The sequence below is a fragment of the Saccopteryx leptura genome, chromosome 2 (genome assembly GCF_036850995.1).
Source record: "Saccopteryx leptura isolate mSacLep1 chromosome 2, mSacLep1_pri_phased_curated, whole genome shotgun sequence".
NCBI lineage: Eukaryota > Metazoa > Chordata > Mammalia > Chiroptera > Emballonuridae > Saccopteryx > Saccopteryx leptura.
Genome location: NC_089504.1, coordinates 219460852 through 219482563, shown reverse-complemented (window position 1 = coordinate 219482563; position 21712 = coordinate 219460852). Strand labels below are relative to the sequence as shown.

At 42.4% G+C, this 21712-nt stretch overlaps 1 pseudogene; it reads right to left on the bottom strand.

The window, feature by feature from the left end:
• Nucleotides 1-741: 741 nt before the first annotated feature.
• On the bottom strand, nucleotides 742-1849 carry LOC136391822 (tropomodulin-2-like; annotated as a pseudogene).
• Nucleotides 1850-21712: the final 19863 nt, after the last annotated feature.

Here is a 21712-nt window from a genome sequence, read left to right as displayed (position 1 = left end):
TCCAGCACCTTCTTTGCTCCCTTCCCCTTGATTTAAAAACTGCTGCCCTGTGATCTAGTCTATTGGAATGCCCAAAGCTAGTCCAGCGAGCCATCTGAGCTAAGATGTCTGTGGCTGGCAGAGGTGTGACATCAGAGGTAATGGGGAAGGTAGGTGGGGAGGGTGAGGGGAGGGGTGTGGAGGGAGAACAGGCTTACCTTGTCCACCTTCTGGGCTGGTGCCAGCCCAGCCTAATGGCTACGAGGCTGCATCCCGCCTGGACGCGCTGGCTAACAGTGCCCAGCCCTGAGCACCAGGCCCATTTGGTTACACCAGAAGTGCCGCATAAAAGCCAATGCAGAGGGCTGGGGTGCTGTAACCGCCTGGGCTCCCGATCCCCTCCCCGACTGTGTTCTTCCCAGCTTCTTCCCAGCGTCCTCCCTCTAACCCACAGCACCCTCTGCTAGTCCTGAGGACTCTTCCTCACGCTGAAATGCTCAACCCAGTCTGTATCTTTCTAATTTTTCTTTGAAAGCAGTTAATTTTTGATTTTGTCACCCACTAAGGTCTGTATGCGTCCATTGGTGCAAGTTGGCAGAGGTGCCCATGAGCAAATGAAACAATTGTATATGTTTTTGAAATCCAAAATAAATAAGGAATGCTAAAAAAAGAATAGCAACTAAATTATTAATTGTGAAGTTAACAAAAATGAACAACCTTTGATAAAACAGTCCTGCTAAGGAAGGAGAAGAGCTTTTGTTTTTATATGGCCACTGTAGTGACATTTTGTCTCTTGTAGAAATTTTCTGCTGGTCCTCCTTCAACTTGCTTTTCCCAAGCCAGGTCATCATTCTTGGCGATGGCAGATGCCAGCCTTGTTCGTGGCCCTGGCTTGGTAAACTGATATCCAAATTCGAGGATCCTTGAATTCTCCTCAGGCATCCAGCTTATCTCCATCTCTATGGCTCTCCCCAGCTGCTGGCCCTGGACAGCGACCTGGATTTCTGTCACAGTGTCATTTTCTCTTAGTGCCTCTACCAGGACCAGGATCCCAGTTCCAGTTATAAACCCAAATTCCATATTTAGACTTTTCAAGGTCCTGTTTACGTTCAGCATATCTGCAAAAACAATTGCCACAGGGTCACTGCTGCGAGTGGCAGCCAGGCTGAACCTCTGTACATGAGTGTTCCTTTAGGGACACTTAGTGTTTCGCAGGTTCCTTTAGGGTTGGAATTGTAGTGTTCATAACGTCGTGGAGATTGGCTTCTTGGAGACTGGCATCCTTCAGACTCCATCTGCTCTCATGTGCTGCAGACTCACTCTCACATCTAAGGAGTTGGGTGCTTCCTCAAAGATAGAGTCTTTGCCTTTTCACCTTTGACCACATTCCTCATAGGCCCTGTGCCATCTTTAGTGTGAGATGTTTCTTCATCAAACTTTGGAAAATTGAGCAACTTGTGTACTCCAAAGACAGCTGCTCGACCATTGAGTTCAATGTCAGGGGCGCTGGCCAAAACTTCTCCCAGTTCTGGATAAAGGGTCAGTTTTCCTTCTTATCGAGATTCTATGGGCTAGTCTTGGGAATAAAGACTCTCCCTTCCTTTTCTCCAGTGAAGGGTACAAAGTCTTCCCTGTCTTTCTGTTCTGAAGCCTCCTTCTCCAGGTACTTCAGGGTACTTGAGGGGTGCTTGTGGCCAAATGGGCAGGTGGCTGCTTTCTGCACCTGGTCTTTCTGTGGGAACCCAGCTGGTGGCAGGGCAATCTTAGGATCCAGGTCATCAGGAACATCTCCCAAGTGTTTCAGTTTCTTTTCTGAGGGTTTGCCAAGAAGCACATCTTCATCAATGTTCTTGTATTTCTCCAATTCTTTTTGAAAAAGAGAGTGCCATCATTTCTTTATTTTTAAATTTTTAATTGAATGTATTGGGGTGACATTAGTTAATAAAATCTATGTAGGTTTCAGGTTACAATTCTATAACACATCATCTGTATATTGTGTTGTGTGTTCACCATCCCAGTCAAGTCTCCTTCCATCACCATTTATGCCCTCTACCCTCCTCTACCTCCCCCATCCCCTTTCCTTCTTGTAATTTCCATACTGTTGTTTGCATAGTTTTCTCACGGGTCATGAACATTTAAAGGGGCCAGCTTCCTGGGACTTCAGAATACCTTCCCAGTGCCCATGCCTGAACCTGTGCGAGCTGTCAGTCAGTTCCTTAGGTAGAGGAGCCACAGCTGGGTTGGGGCTGTGGCTGAGGAGCAACCCAATTTTGCATCTTTTAAGCTTTGGCACCCCATCTCCCTAAATCTTCTTCCCCCTCCCCCATATTAGCTCACTTCATCTTTGCCCACAAAAGGTCATATACCAACTAGGAGAAATGATGCTTGGCATTGTTTGAAGCTGTTGGAGATATGAGATAAGGGAAAAGAAGCCTGATTCATCTGGCCTGGGGTAAGGCCTGACCACTGGGGATTTTCAAAAATTTCCAGGTGATTTTACTGTGCAGCCAGGGTTGACATCCACTGAATTAGATGATCAACGATATGTTCCCAACTCTTAAAAAACAAACAAACATATATTTTAATCCATAAATATATGTATGTTTTTCCTACCAGGGAAAGCTGGGGTCCCACTGACATCATCTCATCGATCTCACTATTCATCATGCCTCTTAACATCTCTATGCCTCAATTTCCGCATCTGTGAAATGGGAGTTGGTATAGTGTGCCCTTTATTCGGATCCTAGGGCTAAACGGCCCCCATGACTCCACATTTCCTAATCTGACCTTGACTCACCGTTCATAACCAAACCGTTAGTTATGGGAAAAGTACCTCTTTTCTGAAAGTGGGGGAGGGTGTTCTTTCTAGAGCCATCTGGGGTTTGGGGAGCAGAAGACCAGTCGCTTTCAGAGTACAGAGTGTTTGAAAGTTAACTCTGAAACTGTCCCCTGGGAGGGCAGAAGGCAAGCTCAAAGAATCGGTCTAAGGGGATATGAGCAAATTCCACCACCGTGAATGTCTGCTGCTCAGGGAAAGATGCTCTTCCTCTTGAGGCCACGGAGGCAGAACACTGCAGACGGTTCCTGTCGCCTTCCCTAGCGCTGAGAGCCCGTCCCGCTGCTGCTCCGAGCCTGACACGGATCGGTGCAGGGAATCCCGGGCGTTTCCCCACCCACCCGACAGTCGCAGGGCATTGCGTGTCGCCTGCACAGCCCCCGCCCTCACCCCCACCCCCACCCCCACTCCCACTCTGGCCGTGCCGCCTGCCTCGTCACTTATCAGATTTAGTGTGCGCATCGCCGCGCCACCCCTCCCACCGGGAAGTGCTGTGCGGAGGTGTTCGCGGCGCTCCGCCCGGACCCCGTGGCTGCCAGGACCTGCCCTCGGCCGGGGTCTGCTGGCCGCTAACGGCTCTGAGCTCACGGCGGCCGCGGCCGGCCTGGACCCCAGGAGCGCCGGCGCACGGTGAGGGCCAGGAGGTGCAGGCGCGCGGGAGCCGGGTAGGAGGGCGAGCTCCCGGGCCAAAGAAGGTAGGTGCGGGCGCGAGGGCTCGGGGGTGTCAGGGGGTGAGGACGCGCGGGACAGGGGGACGCGCGGGGCCGGAGATCGGAATGCGCGGGTCAGGGGGGGCTCGGGGGCGGGCGAGGTGGGCGCGGCGTGCACGGGGCAAGAGTGGCTGGGGGGTGCTAGGGTACCTCCAGGAGGTGCGGACGCGGGGACTCGGGCGGGGATGGGGCCAGCGGTGGCCCTGCCGGTGCGCTCTTGACCGCCGAGTACTTTCTTGGACCTTGTACTGCAGCTTGCGGTCTTTTTATATTAAGGAAAATAAAACGGTGACAGACCAAATTTCATCAAACTTGGTCTAACACTGTCTTTATTCCCCCCCCCCCCCCACTTATATTTGTGTATGCGCGCGTGAGGACATTAGAGTTCTACTCTCAGCAAACAGTTACGCAACACGGTGTTGTCAAGGGTGGTCCCATGTTCCACCTGAGATCATCAGAACCTCTCCGTATTTTCCCAACGCCAGCTCCCTGCAACCACTTCTCTTTTCTGTTTCTATGAGTTTGACTTTAAAGAAATTCTACATATAAGTAATACCATGAAGTACTTGTATCTGTACATCTCATTTCACTTAGCGTGATGACTCTCGGGTTCATCCATGTTGTAGCAATTGGCAAGGTTTCCTTCTTTTTTAAGGCCGAGTAATATTCCATTGTAGATGCATACAACATTTTCTTGTTCTGTTCATCCATCCTCAGACTCTTAGGTTGTTTCTGTATCTTGGCTGTTACGACTAATGCTGCATTGAACACACGGAGAGGGAGTGGTATAGAAATCTTTTTCAGATAATAATTTTATTTTCTTTGCATTATATACCCAGAAGTGGGGTTGCCGGATCATATGGTAGTTCTATTTTTAATTTCTTGAGCAAGTTCTATCCCGTTTTCCACACTGGCTGCACTGGTTTACATTCCCATCGACAGTGTACAAACGTTCCCTATTCTCCACATCCTCTCCAGCATGTTATCTCTTGTCTTTTTGATAGTAGACATCCTAACAGATGTGCAGTGATATCTCACTGTGGATTTATTTGCATTTCCCTGACGGTTAGTGCTGTTGAGTGTATTTTCATGTACCCGTTGGCCATTTGCATGTGTTCTTTGGGAAAATGTCTACTCAAGTCTTTCCCCCATTTTTAATTGGGTTATTTATGTGTCTTGTGCTACCAAACAGGAGGAAATTTTGTTACTCTGTGGGCACTGTGCAAAGATGAAATCAGGGAATTAACATCTCACAGTTAAAATGAATAACCCAGTCTGAAAAAAAAAAGTCAACTCCTCAGCACTCTGCACAGACAGTTCCTGCAGTGTGGGAGTTGTGGGGAGGCTGACAGGCAATATGGCGAAGTGACAGCTCTTTAGTAAGGAGTGGCAGTCGGGTTTTCACTTGTGGAAGGGACCAGAAGGGAATCTCTTTGGGTCATTTCTAAATGCAGTGGGTGCCTTCAGATTTTGTAATCCACATTTTTGGCAATATCTGAACCAGCCATATGTGTGGGTCTGAGTGTGTGTGTGTGTGTGTGTGTGTGTGTGTGTGTGTGTGTGTATGTGTGTGTGCACAAGATAGAAATATACCTGGTAAATACTGCATCTAATTTTTTGTTATCTTGTTTCTGTTTCACTTGTTTTGTTTAGGTTTCTGACTTCTTGTGGGATAAATATAGCTTCTAGTAATAGAAAACCTTTTTCAAACCTGCTATAACCAGACACTGTGGTTATTTTTCACTCTATATTAGCATGACAAACTTGAAAAAATAATCACCTTTTGTGAATGTGAGCATCACCTCCCATCTTTGCATCTCTTGCATTTACTGTTTCTGCCCTTGTTTTTGAGAGGGAGGAGGAGACTTGAGTGAAGATAGAGATCTGGGGAAGGGTCATATTCCAGTGAGTGCTGGGGGTGGGGAAGGGCTACTGTGGACAGTGTTTTTACGGAGACTCACTTTTGGAACATGCACGTTGATTCTGCTCTCCTTACAAGTGATAAAATACTTCAGTTGTTATATAGTCTTGTGTATGTCATCTGTTATGGTGGTGGTTCTTTAACAGGTACATGTAATATGCAGATTGTTTCAAAGGGAGAACATTTGATACCTTCCTTTTGGTGAAATAAGTCCGAGAAAGACAAATACTGTTGATCTCACTTATATGTGGAATCTAATGAAACAAAACTGAATTCTCATGGACAGGGGACAGATCAGTGGTTGCAGAGGTGAAGGGTCAGGGTGGGTGAAATGGATGAAGGGGGTCAAAAGGCACAAACTTCCAGTTACAAGGTAAGTAAATCTTGGGGATGTCATGTACAGCATGGTAAAAATATATATCTTCCATTTAACTAATAGCTGTATATCTGTTCAGACCTGTTTTGTACCTTATTTCATTTTCTTCCCCTCCCTCCCTCCCTCCCTCCCTTCTTTCCTCCCTCCCTCCCTCCTTCCCTCCCTCTCTCCTTTCCTTTATGTTTCTTTTCTTTTCTTTTCTTTCTGACAGGAAGGGAGACAGGAAAGGAGAGAGATGAGAAGCATCAACTCATAGTTGCATCACTTTAAGTTGTTCATTTATTACTTTCTCATATGTGCCTTGATGGGGTAGGGACTCAAGCTGAGGCAGTGACCCCTTGCTCATGCCAGTGACTTTTAGGCTCAAGCTAGAAACCTTGGGATCACATTGATCCCACACTCAAGTCAACGTCCTTGCACTCAACCTGTGATCCCGTGCTCAAGCTGGTGACCTCCGCGTTTCAAACCTGAAACCTCAGTGTTCTGGGTCAGCATTCTGTCCACTGTGCCACCACAGGTCAGGATCTCTTTTCTTTTTTTATAATTAAAAGAAAATTTTTTTTTCAATTACAGTTTACATTCAATGTTATTTTGTGTTAATTTCAGGTGTGCAACATAGTGGTTAGACAATCATATACTTTTGTTTTCAAGTCAGTTCATTTTATATAGGTCCTTGGTTAGGTAAGTTAAAAAATAATTAAACTGATCTGAGCAGCAAGGATCTCAATGTGAGGTCCACTGACATTTAGCTCATGGAAACGCAACTCAGAGGGTAAAGGTATTTCACTAAGCTGTAATGTCATTAAATTGACAAGGATGGTGCTTTGTTTGCAAAGGTTTTACTGGACACTGGGCACCCTTTCTTTTGTCAGGTTTCTAAGTAGGTACTTTGAATAAACAAGGACCACTATTCATGTCTGATTTTATGAGATTCCATATACCTGGCCAGACTTTCTCTCATGGATGACAGTCTTTACCCTTTTATCAGGGACAAGGGCGAGCAGCCCTCCTTCCTCAGTCAGGCATTAGACAGCTGCAGAGTCAGCCAGCTCAGCCCAACCCTGGACAGTTTCGAGCTCCACACCTTTCTCCTGGGCATAGAGTTGGCCTTGGGCTGCAAGCCAGGCATGGGTGTCCCAGAGGAACCCTCTGCTTTCCCAGGATGCTTGTCTATTTGACTGAGCTTCTGATCAAATTTCCACTTGATTTTCTGCCAGCATTGTATCCTGATCTTGCATCCTGGTTCCAGTGTCAAAGAACCATGCTTGGCCCTTATCAGTCACTCTCCCCAGCTTCCTGGGACAGTGATGAGATGAACCTACCAAAGAAACCTTGAACTACCACATTCCATACCCCTGAATATAACTGTCAACAATCAGTAACTCATAGCTTTATTTCTGCCACCCCAGGCTCATAACCTCCCATGGTTTTCCATTAATGTTGCAGGAATATAAGGTTATAGTAATTAAATATATAGAAATATAGAAAAACATGGAAGATATAGAAAAACAATTAGGATATAATATTAAAAGCAATTAAGAAAATTAAATAGGCCCTGGCCGGTTGGCTCAGTGGTAGAGCGTTGGCCTGGTGTGCAGAAGTCCCAGGTTCGATTCCCGGCCAGGGCACACAGGAGAAGCGCCCATCTGCTTCTCCACCCCTCCCCCTCTCCTTCCTCTCTGTCTCTCTCTTCCCCTCCCGCAGCCGAGGCTCCACTGGAGCAAAGATGGCCCCGGGTGCTGGGGATGGCTCCTCGGCCTCTGCCCCAGGCGCTAGAGTGGCTCTGGTCGCAACAGAGCGACGCCCCAGAGGGTCACAGCATCTCCCCTTGGTGGGCAGAGCGTCGCCCCCTGGTGGGCGTGCTGGGTGGATCCCGGTCGGGTGCATGCGGGAGTCTGTCTGACTGTCTCTCCCCGTTTCCGGCTTCAGAAAAATACAGAAAAAAAAAATTAAATAAAATTATGCTGTCTGCGGGTTTGATTCCCAGCCAGGGCACACAGGAGAAGCACCCATCTGCTTCTCCACCCACCCCTCTCTCCTTCCTCTCTGTCTCTCTCTTCCCTTCCCGCAGCCAAGGCTCCATTGGAGCAAAGTTGGCCCCAGGCGCTGAGGATGGCTCTGTGGCCTCTGCCTCAGGTGCTGGAATGGCTCTGGTTGCAACAGAGCGGAGCCCCAGATGGGCAGAGTATCACCCCCTGGTGGGCATGCTGGGTGATCCCGGTCAGACGCATGCGGGAGTCTATCTGACTGCCTCCCCGTTTCCAACTTCAGAAAAATACAAAAAAAAATATGCTGTCTGGATAGGAATTAATATAGTGTGTACAGATATAATAAACAGACTGCCTTTCACACAGGGCCCAGTTAGTGTGTGTGTGAAGTTACATATAGATAAGAAGTGGCTTGATGTCATAACTCTGAGTTGACATAGACAGGAGGCTCCCCTAGGAACATCTTAAAAGTGGCTTGATGTAACATTTCAGTAAATGAACATAAAAAGGGTTCCCTGCAAGGAATTTCCAAAAAAGGTGGTTTGAGGTGATAATCTTGTAGATTGACACCTGTTAGAAGGCCTTGGCCAGAAAAGGTACTAAAGCTGAGGGCCCCCTGCTGTAGTCGCCCAGACTCCAACGTTGAAGTGGACTGTCACCATGCTGCTCTGACCAAAGACAGCTGAGAGGAGCATGCCAACGGGGCCCCCTTAAGCTGTACACAGGCATGCCAAAAGGATTTGTGAGTAATAAACTGCCTGTGTGATTCTTGCAACTAACTTGTGTGTCAGTTGTGTCTTTCCTCTGGTGGCAGTTAATGTGGGCACTGATAAGTAGAATCCTCATAGCTGCCTCAAGAGTAGTCTCGAAGAGGTTGTTAGCCCTGTTGATAAGCAGGAGTGTCCAATTGCACGGGGAAGTCAAATCAGGGATGCCTGATTGAGGTAGAGCTTGGGCTCTACTGGGACAGTTGACCTTTCTCTTCCTGCTCCCCGTGGTCTGTCTCTGCTTCCCCTCGCTGCTCCCAGGAAAGCCCCTTGCATGCCTGAGGGCTCCTCTCAGCCCTCCCAATTGCAGACTCCCCCTTTGCCCTTGGCCTGAAGATGTGCTGCCTTCAAGCTTTGTGGCTGACCTTCTGCAGATTTTTTAAAAAGTTAAATTTATTGAGGTAACATTGGTTAATAACATCCTATACATTCCAGGTATAAAATGTTATACTTCAGTATCTGTATGTTCTAATGGGTGTTCACTACCAAAAGTCTAGTTTCTGCCTGTCACCATGCATTTGACCCCCTTTACCCAGTTCACCCTCCCCCAATCCCCTTTCCCCTCTGGTACCAGCCTCCCCCCCCCCCCCCCCCCCCCGTCTGTTGTCTGTATCTCTCAGCTTGTTTTTGTTTTTGTTGGGTTCATTCATTTGTTACTTTTTTATTTTATATTTCACATAGGAGTGAAATCATATAATTTTTGTCCTTTTCCATCTGACTTATTTCATTTAGCATAATACAGTCCAGGTCCATCCATGTTGTCACAAATGGCAATATTTCATCTTTTGTGTGTGTGTGTGTGTGGTTGAGTAACATTCCATTGTGTTATCTGTACCACATCTTTATCCATTTGTCCAGTGATAGACAGTTAGGTTGCTCCCATGTCTTGGCTATTGTAAATAATTCTGAGATCTCTCTTCCTGGCTTGCTGATGGTAGCTTTCTGGCTGCATTCTCATGTGGCAGAGAGAGAGAATGAGGTCTCTCTTACTTCCTCTTATGTCAATCAGTCCTATTAGATTAGGACCCTACCCTTATGGTATATTTAATCTTAATTATCTCCTAAATATAGTCACACTGCGGTTAGGGGTTTTTTTTTTTGGTGGGAGGCACAATCCTGTCCATACTTTAATCTTAATTTATTTATATTACACAAATATCTCATTGACTTAACTAGTATTCTCTTATAATAAGTCATGATATATTGAGTGAGTTTTCCCACCTTGTTTTTCTTTATAATGTATTTAGCTATTTTTGGCCTTTTCTACATACGTATTTTAAATTCATTTGTCAAGCTTAGTTCAAAAATTTGTGTGTCTATTTCTGGGATTTCTTTCCTGTTTTGTCACAGTTTTGTTTGTTTCTACCCAAATACCACAGTCCTTTAATTGCTCTGTCTTTATAATACAGTATGTCTTCCTCTGGTTGGTATGTGTCCCCACCTTGTTCTTTTAAGCCATTTTTTCGTATCTTTCAGCTATGGTAAGGAATGGCATCATATTCATGTGATTGCATCTTTCCATCAGTGAACATGGTATATCTATACATAGTTCACGTCTCTTTTGTTATATTTGCTGTTTATTATATTGTTACATTTATTGAATGTTCTTTAATAATGTTAGTTAGTCCTTGATATCTTTGTTACAGTTTTGATGCTTTTATAAATGAGATTTTTGCTGCTGACCTTAAAACCTTTATTTTGAAATAATTCTAGACTTACAGAGAAGTTGCAAATATTGCATAGAGTTCCTCTGTGGCTTTCATCCAGCTTCCCCTTTATGTGGTTATGTAAGATACAAACATTAATGATTTTATTATTGAGATCAGGATAGTAACATTGACATGGCACTCTTAATTCGTTTTAGGTTTCTTATTTGAATTTTGCCATTTCTCCTGCTTAATGTCATTTTTCTGGTTCTGGACTTCAACCAAAATCCCATATTGCACTTGATTGCAAGTCTTATTTACCTTTAATCTATACTAGTTCCTCAGTCTTTCTCTGTATTTTATGAACTTGACATTTTGGAAGAATCCAGGGCAATTATTTTGTAGAATGTTCCTCAGTTTGGATTTGTGTGACATTTTTTATAATTAGATTGAAGTTATGCATTTTTATTAACACTTTGAGTAGTGGGTTTTTTTCATGCTCGCTGACCCCGGGAGTGATTTTCTTTTTTCAAAAAATGAAATTAGTTCCAGTTCCAGTTTTTTTAAAATTAAAATCATGTTTGTTTGATAACCAATTTATGGGAACAAGAACATACATTTGCCTTTTTGTACTGTTGCCTTACACATTTTTAAAATAAAAATTTTTGTATGATCGTACACTGGATGGTCAGGAGACACAAGGATGTACATGAACGTTTGTACTACTGAAAAGGTTAATAATACCACAAAAGTTTGTTGAATTTGTTGGGGTTTTTTCCAGTGAAAGAGAGACAGAGAACAGGAAGGGAAAGAGATGAGAAGCATCAACTTTTAGTTACATCACTTTAGTTGTTCATTGATTGCTTCTCATATGTGCTTTGACTGGAGGGCTCAAGCAGAGCTAGTGACCTTGGGCGACCTTGGGCTGAAGACAGCGACCATGGGATAATGTTGATGATCCCATGCTTAAGCCGACAACCTTGGGGTTTTGAACCTGAGACCTCAGTATGCCAGGTCGATGATCTTATCTACTGCACAACCACTGGTCAAGTAAATTTGGTTTATTCTGTTATTGGCTCTTTTATTTTTTTATTTTATTTTTTTTAATTTTTTAAAATTTTTCCGAAGCTGGAAACGGGGAGACAGACAACTCCCGCATGCGCCTGACCGGGATCCACCTGGCATGCCCACCAGGGGGTGATGTTCTGCCCCTCTGGGGCTTCGCCCTGTTGCATCCAGAGCCATTCTAGCGCCTGAGGCAGAGGCCACAGAGCCATCCCCAGCGCCCGGGCCATCTTTGCTCCAATGGAGCCTCGGCTGCGGGAGGGGAAGAGAGAGACAGAGAGGAAGGAGAGAGGGAGGGGTGGAGAAGCAGATGGGCGCTTCTCCTGTGTGCCCTGGCAGGGAATCGAACCCGGGACTCCTGCACGCCAGGCTGACGCTCTACCGCTGAGCCAACCGACCAGGGTGGCTCTTTTATTTTTTATGTAGATTCTCTTGAGTGTTTTACTAATACAATTGTATTAGATATTTTGGTTATTTGTGTCTTCCTAATTTTTGAAATTAGGCATGATCCTATTACTTTTTCTGGCCTGTGAAATGGGAGTTGAAGTGATGAATCTGAGAGATTTAATTACAGGTGCTTCATTTTCTCTTTGATGTGCTTGTGTAAGCACATATATGAATATGTCCTAATAGCAAAATATCATAAAATGATTACTAAACATTTGAAGGATACCTGGCTTTCAACAGTATCCTGGGTCAGCAATGGACTTAGCCTACATGAAAATACATTTTTACAGTGTAAACATCTGAGATTAAGATAAACTTCTATAGCATTAAGGTAAAATAATTTAATACACTATTCTTTGTAAATAGGAATAGTTTAGTTTCCTCTCTTCTAATTCTATCTCTCATATTTTCTGGTCTTATTGCTTTGGTTAGGACCTCTAGTACAATGTTTAATAAAAACAATGATAATGGACATCCTTGTCTTGATCTTGATCTTAATGGGAATTCTGTTAGGTTTCACTATTAAGTATGATGTTTATGGTAGGTGTTTGATGAATAACCTTTGTGAAATTAAGAAAGTTCCCTTTATTATGAGTTAGTGCTGAATTTTATTGATTTTTCTGGGGAAGGTTGTATCTTTTGAGATAATCATGTATTCTTTTCCTTCTTTAATTTACTACTATAGATATATTAATAAAAATTTGATGTATTATTTGGAAACTTTCCATTATGTTCTAAAGGTATTTTTTGTAATTTTCTTTCTTTTGTTATCCCTCTCTGAAGAATTTTTTTTCTGTTTTTTTAAAACAGGTTATAAAAAAGAATTTTTTAAAAACATTTAGTCAAGTTTACACTATATCTTTTTGTGTTATCTTTTAGGGTAGGAGGAGGTAGAATTTTGATTATAGACTCCAGTTTGTTTTTTTAGGTTCTAGCTCCTCTTCAGTAAACTTTGTTATTTGAGATTCTTAAAAAAGGGAATGGATTTGGGGGGCTGGATGAAAAAAGTAAAGGGATTAAGCAAAGAAAAAAAACCTTACAGACAGACAACAGTGTGGGAATTGCAGGAGAGAAAAGAGGGTGGGGGCGGTGGAGCTGGTGAGAGGGCTCTAGATGGTGATGGAGGGAGACTTACTTGGGGTGGTGAATACACAATGCAATATACAGATGATGTATTATAGAATTGTGCACCTGAAACCTATGTAATTTTATTAACCAATGTCACCCTGATAAATTCAATAAAAAATTTAAAAAAAGTAATTTCTCTGTGTTTTGGAATTTATTGGCATAAAGTTGTTAATGATTAATTATGATTAATTGCTTTATTTCTCTGTGGTTGCGGACCCCTTTCATTTTTAATATGATTTATTTGTACTACTCCTTTTCTCTTTTTTGTGTTAAATTTTACTAGGACTTTAGTTATATTAATTTTTCTAATGAACAGTTTTTGAGTATGTAGATTATTTTATTCTCTATTTTTTTTGTTATTCACCTCCTTATTTCCTCACTTTCTTGCCTTTTTATTTATTTATTTATTTATTTATTTATTTATTTATTTATTTATTTATTTATTTAATTTTTTTTTTCTGAACCTGGAAACGGGGAGAGACAGTCAGACAGACTCCCGCATGCGCCGGACCGGGATCCACCCGGCACGCCCACCAGGGGCGATGCTCTGCCCACCAGGGGGCGTCGCTCTGCTGCGACCAGAGCCACTCTAGCGCCTGGGGCAGAGGCCAAGGAGCCATCCCAGCGCCCGGGCCATCTTTGCTCCAATGGAGCCTTGGCTGCGGGAGGGGAAGAGAGAGACAGAGAGGAAGGAGGGGGGTTGGAGAAGCAAATGGGCGCTTTTCCTATGTGCCCTGGCCGGGAATCGAACCCGGGTCCCCCGCACGCCAGGCCGATGCTCTACTGCTGAGCCAACCGGCCAGGGCCCTTTCTTGCCTTTTTAATTTTACTTTATTGTCTTTTTTCTTTCTTCTTGTATTACATGCTTGATTTATTATAAATGTTTCTTTTTGGATCTATACATTTAGTTGCATTCCACAGTTTTGATAAATTGTTATTTCATTGTTACTGAGGTTAAAATATCTATTGTGATTTTCTCCTTCATCCATAAATTATTTCATGTATATATTTAAAAGTTTCAGAACCCCTTTTTTTTCCTCATTATGAGTTTTTAGATTGGTTTTTATTCCTCTAAATGGCATGTGTGCAGTTAAAAAGAATATTTATTCTTTATTTCTCTCCATATTTATTAAATGAAGTTTATTAGTTTTATTGATTTTAATTTATTGTGTTTACATAGATTCTAGTGTTGCCCTGAATGCATCACCCTCCCCCGTATTCCCCTCAACATCTCCTTTGCCTCCCTCTCCATAGCGCCCTCCTCCCTTCCCTTCAGGTTTATCCAGTCCTATCTTCCCCTTCGCCTCTGTCCTCTTTTCCCTTTGATCTCTCTTCTGTCTCAATTCCGTTCCTCAGTTCACATTGTTCCTTGGATTCCTCAAATGAGTGAGGTCATATAATATTTTTCTTTCTCTGCCTGGCTTATTTCACTTAACATAATAGTTTCCAAGTCCATCCATGTTGTCGCAAAAGGTAAGATTTACTTCTTTTCCATGGCCCCATAGTATTCCATTGTATGTATGTAACACAGCTTTTTAATCCACTCATCCACTGAGGAACACTTGGGCTGTTTCCAGATCTTTGCTATTGTGAACAATGCTGCCATAAACATGGGGGTACATTTCTCCTTTTGAAACAGTGCTATGGTGTTCTTGGGGTATATTCCTAAAAGTGGGATAGCTGGATCAAAAGGCAGTTCGATTTTTAATTTTTTGAGGAATCTCTATACTGTTTTCCACAGTGGCTGCACCAGTCTGCATTCCCACCAGCAGTGCAGGAGGGTTCCCTTTTCTTCACATCCTCATCAGCACTTAATATGTGTTGTTTTGTTAATGAGCGCTATTCTGACTGGTGAGAGGTGATATCTCATTGTGGTTTTAATTTGCATTTCTCTAATGATTAGTGATGTTGAGCATTTTTTCATATGCCTATTGGCCATCTGAATGTCCTCTTTGGAGAAGTGTCTATTCATTTCTTTTCCCCATTTTTTGATTGGATTGTTTATCTTCCTGGTGTTGAGTTTTACAGGTTCTTTATAAATTTTGGTTATTAACCCCTTATCAGACGTATTGTTGGATATGTTATCCCATTGTGTAGTTTGTCTTTTTATTCTGTTCTTATTGACTTTGCTGTGCAAAATTTTTTTAGTTTGATATAGTCCCATTTGTTTATCCTGTCTTTTATTTCACTTGCCCGTGGGGATAAATCAGCAAATATATTGCTGTGAGAGATGTCGGAGAGCTTACTGCCTGTGTTTTCTTCTAAGATGCTTATGGTTTCATGGCTTACATTTAAGTCTTTTATCCATTTTGAGTTTATTTTTGTGAATGCTGTAAGCTGGTGATCTAGTTTCATTTTTTTGCAGGTAGCTGTCCAATTTTCCCAAACCATTTGTTGAAGAGGCTGTCTTTACTCCATTGTATGCTCTTACCTCCTTTGTCAAATATCAGTTGTCCATAAAGGTGTGGGTTTATTTCTGGGTTCTCTGTTCTGTTCCATTGATCTATATGCTTGTTCTTATGCCAGTTCCAAGCTGTTTTAAGTACAATGGCCTTGTAGTATAACTTGATATCAGGAAGTGTGATACCTCCCACTTTATTCTTCCTTTTCAAGGTTGCTGAGGCTATTTGTGTTCTCTTTTGGTTCCATATAAATTTTTGGAATATGTGTTCTATATCTTTGACGTATGTCATTGGTGTTTTAATTAATATTGCATTGAATTTATAAATTGCTTTTATAATATAGACATTTTAATAATGTTTATTCTTTCTAACTATGAGCACGGTATATGCTTCCACTTATTTTTATCTTCCTTGATTTCTTTTATCAATGTTTTATAATTTTCCAAGTATAAGTCTTTAATCTCCTTGGTTAAATTTATTCCTAGGTACTTTATTTTTTGGTTGCAATAGTGAAGGGGAATGTTTCCTTAATTTCTCTTTCTGACAATTCATTGTTGGTGTATAAAAATGCCTCTTGATTTCTGAGTATTAATTTTATATCCTGCCACCTTGCTGAATTCATTTATCAGGTCCAGTAGTTTTTTGACTGAGACTTTAGGGTTTTCTATATACAATAGCATATCATCTGCAAATAATGATAGTTTTACTTCTTCTTTTCCAATTTGGATGACTTTTATTTCTTCTTCTTGTCTGATTGCTGTGGCTAGGACTTCCAGGACTATGTTGAATAAGAATGGTGAAAGGGGGCACCCCTGCCTTGTTCCTGATCTTAAGGGGAATGCTTTTAAAAAGTAAAATCTGAACAATAGGCAATGGTTACAAAACAAAAAGAGAGAGTTTGACTATTAAAGCATGCTAAGGTTCTTGTCATGGGAGGCAAAATGATAGAAATGATGAAAAACTTGGCCCTGGCCGGTTGGGCTCAGTGGTAGAGCGTTGGCCTGGCGTGCAGAAGTCCCGGGTTCAATTCCTGGCCAGGGCACACAGGAGAAGAGCCCATCTGCTTCTCCACCCCTCCCCCTCTCCTTCCTCTCTGTCTCTTCCCCTCCCGCAGCTGAGGCTCCACTGGAGCAAAGATGGCCCGGGCACTGGGGATGGCTCCTCGGCCTCTGCCCCAGGCGCTAGAGTGGCTCTGGTCGCAACAGAGCGACGCCCTGGAGGGGCAGAGCATTGCCCCCTGGTGGGCAGAGCGTCGGCCCCCTGGTGGGCGTGCTGGGTGGATCCCGGTCGGGCGCATGTGGGAGTCTGTCTGACTGTCTCTCCCCGTTTCCAGCTTCAGAAAAATACAGGGGAAAAAAAAAAAAAGAACGAAAGAAAGAAAGAAAAGAAATGATGAAAAACTTTAAATTATATATGGTTAAAATACATGACTCAAAATTAAGAATAATCACTAAAAGGGTGGAAATAAAGTTTGTAGCTTGCAAAAACCAGCCAAGAGAGAAAATGGGAACATAGAAAACTTTGCCAATTTAACAGGAGTTAAAATGAGTATGATGTTGGCTGTGGGTTTGTCATAGATGGCCTTTATCATGTTGAGGTATGTTCCCTGTATTCCCACTTTGCTGAGAGTTTTGATCATGAATGGGTGCTGGATTTTATCAAATGCTTTTTCTGCATCTATTGAAATTATCCTGTGGTTTTTGTCCTTTCTTTTGTTTATGTGATGAATCACATTGATTGATTTGCGAATATTCTAACCAGCCTTGCCTCCCCAGAATAAATCCCACTTGATCGTGGTGTACGATTTTTTTCATATATTGCTGGATCCGGTTTGCTAATATTTTGTTGAGAATTTTAGGATCTAAATTCATCATGAATATTGGCCTATTATTTATTAGTTTTCTGTATCAAATCATTGTTTTACTGTTTTTTTTTTCTTCAGTTTATTTATGCTGTGTTTTCTGAGAGGAATGTGTAAATAGTACAATTTACCTTGGTAATACTGTCAGTTTTTGTGTTGCATGTTTTGAGGCAATGTTGTGAGAGGGTTCCAGGTTTATCCAGTCTCTGTGTTAGGAGGTGACTTGCTGTGTTACCCTGATGGTTTTGGCTTGACTTCTCTTTTGTCTCACATGGCTGCCCTAGCCATCTCCACCTTCCGCCTTCCCTGTTTCGTGGAGGTATCTTTTCTCCCTGTCTTTGTACCTTTACTGTGAGTGTATCATCTGAACCTGAGTATAAATGGATCCTTTTTGCCAACCTGACAAATTATGTTTTTAAATAACCGAGTTTAATGCATTTATAAGACATATGATTTCTGAGGTACTGACACTTAATTCTATTACCTTGTGTTTTTATCAATTTTTTTTAAGTTCTCTTAATTTTTTTGTCTCCTGTTAAATTGGTAAAGTTTTCTATGTTCCCATTTTCTCTCTTGGCTGGTTTTTGCAGGCTACAAACTTTATTTTCATCCTTTTAGTGATTATCCTTAATTTTGAGTCATGTATTTTAACCATATATAATTTAAAGTTTTTCATTATTACCATCATTTTGCCTCCCATGACAAGGACCTTAGCATGCTTTAATAGTCAAACTCTCAGCCTGACCAGGCAGTGGCACAGTGGATAGAGCGTCGGACTGGGATGCGGAAGGACCCAGGTTCAAGACCCCAGGGTTGCCAGCTTGAGCGCGGGCTCATCTGGCTTGAGCAAAAAGCTCACCAGCTTGGACCCAAGGTCACTGGCTTCAGCAGGGGGTTACTCAGTCTGCTGAAAGCCCGCAGTCATGGCACATAAGAGAAAGCAATCAATGAACAACTACGGTGTCGCAACGATAAACTGATGATTGATGGTTTTCATCTCTCTCTGTTCCTGTCTGTCTGTCCCTATCTATCCCTCTATCTGACTCTCTGTCCCTGTAAAAACAAAAAAAGTCAGACTCTCTCTTTTTGTTTTGTAACCATTGCTTATTGTTCAGATTTTACTTTTTAAGCATTAAATGTCAGCTATTTTTATGGACATAGATTAATTAAATTTAAACTCGTATTGGATTAATTTCTATGCTCATTGTTGCATCCTATATCCTTTGACATAGGTCTTGGTTTGTGCTTCTTGTTTAAGTATACCCATTAATAATTCTTTTAGTGAGGCTAAGGGGTGGTAATCTTACCATTTGTGTGTTTGAAAAGGTCTTAATTATGGCTTTATTTTTGCATTTTAGTTATAATTGGGTTTAAAATTCTAGATAGGCAATTATTTTCTTCCAGCATTTTGAAGATAATACTCTATTATGTTCTGACATTATCAGAGAGCTTTCTGTCAGTCTGTCAGGCTTTTGTGGGTATTTCCCTCTCTCTGTGATAGCTTTTGAGACGTTCATCTTATCCTTGAAATTCTGCAGTTTCACTGTCATGTGTGGAGATGTGGATTTATCCTTGTCATGCTGGGGACTTACAGGGCAATGTTGATTTCAAGACTTGTATCTTTGTTTCTGGAAAATTCTCAGTTAATATTTCCTCTTAGATTTCCTCTGTTATTTTCTCCATTCTTTTATTTTATTTTTTATTTTCAGGAACTCTTATAAGATTAAGATGATCTTCTTGCCCTATCTGCTACATCTTCTTGTCTTTCTGATAAGGCCTGTTTGTTGTTGAAGACATTATCTCTGGGGGAAGATGATTCTCCTTCCTGTTGTCCTTTCTCTCTGTGAAATACAGAAAGATGAGCCTTGAGGTTTAATCTGATTGGAGGGTCATTTCCCTTTGGTTTCCTACTCACCACCTTTTCTCCAGCTTGGGAAGGGAGGCAAGTAAGACTTTTAGGAATTTCAGTTCCTCACCTCTCCCCTGATTTCACCTCCTTCGTAAAAGGTACAGGTAAAATTCTGGTGTTTTCAATGTTTTCCTTTGGCCACCGCTCTCAAGGAATATGCCAAGAGTTTTGCCCCTTTGGGTTAATGCTGCTTGCACATTTTTGCCAAATTTAAACTTACTATTTCATTTGAGTGTGGACAAAGTTGAGAGAAACAAATGCCTCGACACCTTATGACACATTGACAAAATAATGGCTGCTACTGTTATTGAACCCATCAGCAGTAGCTCAGACTGGGTGTTTAGAGCCCCAGTTTTACATGAAGTCTGGCACAGTGTCTAAGTATTTGATATCTTGCAGAAGAACAGATATCAGTTAAGGAATTGAGAAATTTGAATGAGGCAAATAAATGGTAGAGTTGGCTTTACTAACCTTGAGGTGTGTATGGAAGGATGATGGCAAACATTTTACAGATACAGCCTGTGACAAATGCCCCACAGCTTATTCTTAGTGTGTTCTGGTCAGTTTCATGCTTATTTGGCTTACAAAGGACAGAGTGCCCCAGTTCCCTCATTGCTAGTTATTAACTAATGAGGTTACCTGCCAACATGTACAAATAAGATTAATCACTTTAAGATCATAGTTTTTCTCATCCTCTCTTCTAAGTCTTCTTTTTGCTGTGGCTCTGAGTGTCGGTTTACCAGCTGACTATCCCATGGGAGAAAGTCATTTCCATGAAAGGGAACTACACAACATGCTACATAAGTGGTGTATCTCCGTTCTTCTCTGACAGCCCTACACTTCCCCTCACAGACTGAAGGTGTAGACAGGGGTCCCCAAACTACGGCCCGCGGGCCACATGCGGCCCCCTGAGTCCATTTATCCGGCCCCCATTGCACTTCCAGAAGGGGCACCTCTTTCATTGATGGTCAGTGAGAGGAGCATAGTTCCCATTGAAATACTGGTCAGTTTGTTCATTTAAATTTACTTGTTCTTTATTTTAAATATTGTATTTGCTTCCATTTTGTTTTTTTACTTTAAAATAAGATTTGTGCAGTGTGCATAGGGATTTGTTCATAGTTGTTTTTATAGTCCAGCCCTCCAACGGTCTGAGGGACAGTGAACTGGCCCCCTGTGTAAAAAGTTTGGGGACCCCTGGTGTAGCACATATATCTAAATACCACGTAAATACTCTTTCAGTTTCCTGTTTATTGACTTTTGACACACCTGATTAACACTTGTCTAATTGAGGCTCTTTACTGGATCACCTGTCGCACCTGTGGGATACAAAGTGAAATGTTTGTCCTTATGATTCCATCAGGTAAAGTGGAGGTGCTCTTTCAGGCTAATGAAGACTGGTCATGTTAAATACCATGTGGGAGGTTTAACTGGTTAGAGAAAAAAAGTTATGAGGTTAGCAAGGCATTTGTTGCGTGGTTGGCTCCTAGTCATTGAGCTTCATGAAGCGTGGTGGCTCTCACTTTCCTGCTGACTCAGCGGTGACCCCACAGAGTCCGTCTTTATCTGTTTGATTCTCTTAGCCTGTGGGATGTATTTCTTACAAAGTGTTCTAGAGTCAAAGAAATTTGGGCAACCCTGCCCACCAGTCTTTTTTTTTTTTTTTTTTGAGATCCACTGTGCAAGCTAACTTGGTGTAAAGTTTCCATAAAGTCCCGCAGTAAAGAAGCCTGTTTAATTTTAATTCAGTGGTCCTCAACTTGCAGCCCCCTGTCTCGGCCATCCCCATCCACTGCCCCAAACACACAGTGGTTTCCTTAATGTCTGGGAGGGCACAGTGTTGGGAAATTGGAAATACACTGACAGGAGGTGCTCTGTGTTCCCTTCAGTTCTGATCTTGGCTTCCCTTCAACCTTCATTCTTTTCCTGCCTTCCTTCCTTCTCTCCTTTCTTTTTTTTTTAACAAATATTTTTCCTTTCTTTTTTTTTTAACAAATATTTTTATTGGAGCATAATATTATTATCATGAATTTACCTATAAACTTGACAATACAGTGAACCCCAAATTCTTTTTTATTATTGTGGTAATGTACTTAATATATAATACTTAAATTGACCATTTTAGCCATAATTCCATGGCATGTAGTATATTCACTATGTTGTCAACTATTCCTTCTCTTGTTGCAGGACATTTTCCATCACCCCCAAAGGGAACCTTATACCCATTATCAGGCACTCCTCCCAACAGTTCTCCAGCCCCTGGAAACCACCATTTTATTTTCTGTCTCTATGGACTTGGCCACCCTAGGTACTTCCTGTAAGTGGAATCATATAGTATTTGTCCTTTTGTGTCTGACTTATTTCACTTAGGGTAATGCATTCAAGATTCATCCATGTTATAGCATTTGTCAGAATTTTCTCCCCCCCCCCTTTTTTTTTGTATTTTTCTGAAGCTAGAAATGGGGAGGCAGTCAGACAGACTCCCGCATGCACCCGACCGGGATCCATCCGGCACGCCCTCCAGGGGGTGATGCTCTGCCCATCTGGGGCGTCACTCTGTCGCAACCAGAGCCATTCTAGCACCTGAGGCAGAGGCCATAGAGCCATCCCCAGCGCCCGGGCCAACTTTGCTCCAATGGAGCCTTGGCTGCGGGAGGGGAAGAGAGAGACAGAGAGGAAG